Raw genomic sequence first — 6,019 nt, forward strand, 5'->3', positions numbered from 1 at the left:
TTCATGATTAATAGTGTTGTATCGAAAAGGGAGTGCATTCTGAAATTCAGTTGAATATTGAGGATGTGTTGTGGATGTGTGTTTTGTGTGTTTATAACTTTTGCATTGTTCTAATGTGTCGAGTTTGTAACTTTTTGGTTGAGTGTGTAGGATTTGCATGTCAGTGTCTATGTTGCTGCAGTTGTGGTTGGAGTTTGTGATATGTTCTGCAAAGGTTCAATTGTTGTGTGATTTAGTTATGGCTGTGATATGTTTCACGTATCGTGTTTGAAAATACCTTCCTGTTTGTCCGACGTAAAAGTCGTTGCAACTATTGTATGTTAGTTTATATACACCTGTTAGGTTGTATTTGTTTGTATGTCTTGTTTGTATGTTGAAACATTTTTGTAGTGTGTTTTGTGTTTCTATGCAATGTTGTAATTTAATTCCTTGAAAGACGATGCTACATACAAAAATATTTTATAAATGACCATTCACTTAATTACAAAAGGCATAATATGTATTTTATTTATTTTAATGTATTCTATTCCAACCTTTAACATGCACAATTACATCATTTCCACCCTGTGCATATAGTCACATAGTGTTCATCCGTGTGAATAAAATTCATTCTTCAACAAAATAGTTACTAACTTTCAGACGATATCATCACCTTTCTAAATTCGTGTCTTTACTTTCCAATGAGCATCATAACTTCCTCTCTTTCCTTATTGCCTTATCATCAACTTCTAGCACACCTTTCGGCATTTTCTGTCATGTATTCCATCTTAATTACGGTACTTCACCAAAAATTTGTCATTTATTTGCAACAAATTTGTTTGATGCGCAGCAGAATCTGGGTCAACCAAATCACTTCCAAACTGCAATGTGCATCTACAAAGCTGCATGACATTCTCAAATATCCGTTTTTCTTTGTTCTAACGAGGCACTATGTAAAAGGGTTTTGACAAGCAGTTAGATTTTGATCTTCGTTACAAAATAAGTGAAAGCGGTTACCATGAAAGTAGTAATTCAGTGTTTGGTGATAAAAACTTTACCTGGTCTCTATTGTGAATTCTTAAAGAAGTAATTATGTGAGATAAAAAATATATTTTGATATAATTGAGCATTTATCGGTTACTATTACACTTTTACTACGTCATACTACTTTTGACCAATAAAACAGTACGGAAGGACGTATTTCAACAATCATGGCTGCTTATCGCACAATTTTATCGCGTCCCTAGCATTTGTTTCTTTGTTTGCCAACATTTCAAACTGCACTGGTCTGGACGTCAAAAAAAAAAAAAAAAAAAAATACAAACCACTCCAGTCGATGCACAGCAGTTTCAAATATGACTCGCATTGGCATTCAAGAACAAGAATTAATAAAGATCACTGGTCATAGCTATGCATCTTCTGAAATCCGATTTACAAATAAATGACGAGCACCATTCGGAAATCCTGAATAAGTTGAGGGATACACCATGTAGGCCTACATCAACGAGTTTCACTTCTTTCACGCACACGTCCAATATAACATCAACTGAACCACCAACCACTAAAACATTCAAATTTGAAAATTGTACTTTCAATAATTATTTCTTTTAAAATTATTCAAGTTTATTTTTTATGTCATCGTCGTTAATTAAAACTTTTCTAACAATTCTATATATTATTTAGGTTATGTTATAGCTTCTGCTATATGATATTATGGATAGTCACGTATCAGAGATTGTTTAATATTAAGATTTATTGAAAATCATCTGTCAAGTGACATTGATTACTGGGATCCGGATAATTGAAGTGGAATGCAACTGTTTCAATAAAAATGAAACTAAATCAACAAAGCCTTCTTGACTAGTAACACTGCCATCGTGATCTATACAGATCGACAAGGCATTGCTAGTAATCGTCTACAGAGTTCAATGAAGATTCCATAGTTGGCACAACTGATTGCAAGATAACAGCTAATCATAACACACTACTGCCATCTAGCATGCATCTAGCGTAATATTTGTAATGTTGAGATGGTACAATAATACATTTGAAGACAGTTGTATTTTCGTAAGTCAATTGATATTTTATTGTACTGGAGTACTTCGTTACTTCTAATCTTTATATAGCTACTTTCTTCTAATCGTGTAATAGTCAATTAAATCCCACTCGAGTTTTGATTTTCTCTAGATAAATCAAAACCTCTAGTGAGATTACTGTTGATAAAGTAGGCCTACCTAGTTCAGGCAAGCAAGTTTACACGTATGTTTTATTTTAGTTGTTTATAAGAATGGAGGAAGTTACACAACGCAGAACTGCACGCATTGTATTCTTCACCTGACATAATTAGGAACATTAAATTCAGACGTTTGAGATGGGCAGGGCATGTAGCAGGTATGGGCGAATTGAGAAATGCATATAGAGTGTTAGTTGGGAGGCTGGAGGGTAAAAGATCTTTGAGGAGGCCGAGACGTAGGTGGGAGGATAATATTTAAATGGATTTGAGGAGAAAATTATGACTGTAGAGACTGGATTAATCTTCCAATGGATAGGGACCGATGGTGGGCTTATGTGAGGACGGCAATGAACCCCGGGTTCCTTATAAGCCAGAAGCAAGTAAGGAAATAATGTAGAGGTGCACGTAAGATTGTTCTTCAACACTTTGAGATATATTTATTTCCGAGACATGCAGCGAAGTAAGGACAACACAAACTGAAAGTAATAATTATTTCTCCCAAACGTTTTAGAGCTATGCAGTGAAATAGAGATACCAATGCAGCACAAACTGAAATTCTAAGGGCCGATTGTATAAACCATTTACCCTTAGATCAGTGGTTAAATTGATACTCGCTCTAGCTGAACTTGGAATTTTGTGTTGTATAAAGTCTAATCTGAGATTAATTTGGCTTAAACTAAAGTCAACTTTGAAGAAATTTCTCCGGTTAAGTTAGATGACCTAAGTTCAGTTATTTCTTTTCTGTTTGAAATATACGAGTCGCAGACTGTGCAAAAAAAAAATAACCATTATTATATATATATATATATATATATATATATATATATATATATATATTTTTTTTTTTTTTTTTTTTTTTTTTTCAATTTCTTGCCTTAATACACAAACATTCTTATATTTTATAAGGCTTTATCGTGTTCAGCAGTATCAAATAACATAATCTATAATTATATTATGTTTATAACAACCATGGATATGATAGGTACATTAATAAATTTTCAATTAACTGTATTACTAGACGAAAATTGTCGTTTTATACAGCCTTATTATACGATGTAAAAGTAATGGAACGAAGAAAAATTCTCTCCGGCGCCGGGATTTGAAACCGGGTTTTCAGCTCTACGTGCTGATGCTTTAGCCACTAAGCCACACCGGATACCACCCCGGCGTCGGGCAGAATCATCTCAGATTAAGCTCCAACTCTTGGGTTCCCTCTAGTGGCCGCCCTCTGCACTACGTCATAGATGTCTATGAACGTAGGACCGAAGTCCACACATGTGCTGAGGTGCACTCGTTATGAGTGACTAGTTGGCCGGGATCCGACGGAATAAGCGCCGTCTTAAATCACGAAGTGATTTACGCATATCATGTATATTTTAATGTACCGAAGTACATATGATATTTCCATTCAGATATTCTGCGTCATCATACGATGAAAGTGTAATGGAGAGAATTTTTCTCCGTTCCATTACTCTTACATCGCATGATGACGCAGAATATCTGCATGGAAATATCATATGTACTTCGGTACATAAAAAATATAAAAAAATAAATAAAAAAATTAAAATACGCTTTATTATGTTTAGCAGTATCAAACACCATAACATAACAATTTGGAGAACGGTCAATCTTCTTATTGTCCTATATTTCTCATTATCAACAAAGAAAGATTAAATTTTGTCACTATGGGGTGCTAAAAAGGTCGCTAAATCCCTATTTAAGCCATATAACAATTAAAAGAAATTGTCGTTGAAAAAGAGTTAAAGTCGCTAAATTGGCAACACTGAACAAATCTGTACAACATGGCCCGCGCATCACATACTTCACCTGTTTATGCGATGTTGCCAAATCCTTTTCACGTGAACTTAAATTTCATTTGAACCAAGGTAATTTGATCGCAGAAAAGTTTTATAGAATAGAAGAAGTGTCTGAACTCGGTTCACTTTTCGATCTTCGATCAAAATTGATCTTTAGTCAGGGAGTTTTATACAATTGGGCCTGAGAAGCGTGACGACAGCTGAAACTACAGTTGTGATGCACGTTAGGTTATCTACGACACCACGAGCACAATGTAGACATGAACAAGGCCGCTTGAGCTCTGAATCAACTGCAGTGAGGCGTTTGAAAATGTGTACTGTCCGCGTGTTGTTCAGTCTAGCGAGGCATTACAGTACGTATTGCCCTTTAAGTCGGTAATTAAGGATTTCTTTAAGAAGATATATATATATATATATATATATATATATATATATATATATACATACATACTATTTTAGTTTTATTTTTACCTCTACATTACCACCACAAAGTATTTACATATTTACATGTACGTACAGTACTTATGAAACATTCTGTAGTGTTGAAATGTATTATGTTGAGTGAATATAAATTGTTTTGACTTTTTTCCATTTTAGGCTAAGAATTTGTCAATTCCCTGTTGTAGAAGCAAGAGACGTACATGAAATTTTGTGGAGTTAACGTTGCAGTATAAACAGCTAATTACGGGAATTTCACATAATTTGCAGTGCCATGTTTATCAACGTAATTACCTGCAGCGCTGCAGCGCTAACCACCGCCGTGTTGAAGGCCGCCTTACAGCGGGACGCATCATCAGCATAATCTCACTCTATTGTCTACCGACTTTTTTACAACCTGTCGTTCATTTTCTGCTTTATCTAATGCCGCCCTCATCAGTTGTCAGCTGACGTCAAAGGCACGATGTGATGGGTTTCATTGCAGGTCAAGTAATAACTGAAGAGTGCAAAAACGATATATATGTATGTATGTATTTTTATAGCAAGCTTCGGCTGAAAATGAAGAGTGCGACCGAGCCACTGAGCAAATTGTGCAGGAGAGGCAATTTTGAAACACTGCACCTGCATCCATCTAGGACGGACTGTGCACGTGTCCCGTGTTTCACTCAATTTCGCACAACCAGAAAGGTTCCAGTAATACTGATAATGTCTGAGAATGTTTATATACGTACTCTGAAAATGTTCCTTTTACGTCACAAGACGTAACTGAAGAAATTCTGAAATATGCTACAGTATTCCTTACTCTTACTGTAGGGCACCAGCAAGTGAACAAACACAGTTTTATGAATCTTACAGTGCATTTCATATATGGCACATCACATTAAATCCATCATTATTTTCAAGAAGATTTTCATTTTTGCTTCAATGATAATTGGGACTTCTACGGATATTCGAACAGACCTCTGTCATTTCTGGAATGTAGCAGAGTGATTCCTGCAGACAATTGTTAGGAGGCTTATATTTTTACTCGGTTATTTTATTACGCTGTATCAAATGCGACGTTATTTAGCGTCGATGAAATTGATGATAGCGAGATGATATTTGACGAGATGAGGTTGAATATTCGTCATAGATTACCTGACATTCAGCTTACTGCTGGGGAAAACCTCTGAAAAGACCTAACTAGGTAACCAGTCTAAGCGAGAATCGAACCCGCGCCCGAAAGAAACCATGGTTCGGCATGCAAGCCCCTTAGCGGACTGAGCTGCGCCGGTGGCTAGAGGATACCAACACTATACATATGTCGAGAAAGAATACAATATTTTGTCCACTTGAGTCAGATTTTGGAGTAGAATGTTTCCGTTTATTGCTGTATTTTGCATGCAAAGAAAGGTATTCCATGCTATATCATTATGTACTGATGTACAGTAATTTCGTAGCAGTGTCCCAGAACTCATATTCGTTTTGTAGATTATATTTACACATTGCATAATTTCCAGTAAAATTTTTCTCCATTTCTTCATATATAATTATCAGTAAACCTTGAAATATT

This window comes from Periplaneta americana, chromosome 2 (assembly GCF_040183065.1).
Source record: "Periplaneta americana isolate PAMFEO1 chromosome 2, P.americana_PAMFEO1_priV1, whole genome shotgun sequence".
NCBI classification, from domain to species: Eukaryota; Metazoa; Arthropoda; class Insecta; order Blattodea; family Blattidae; genus Periplaneta; species Periplaneta americana.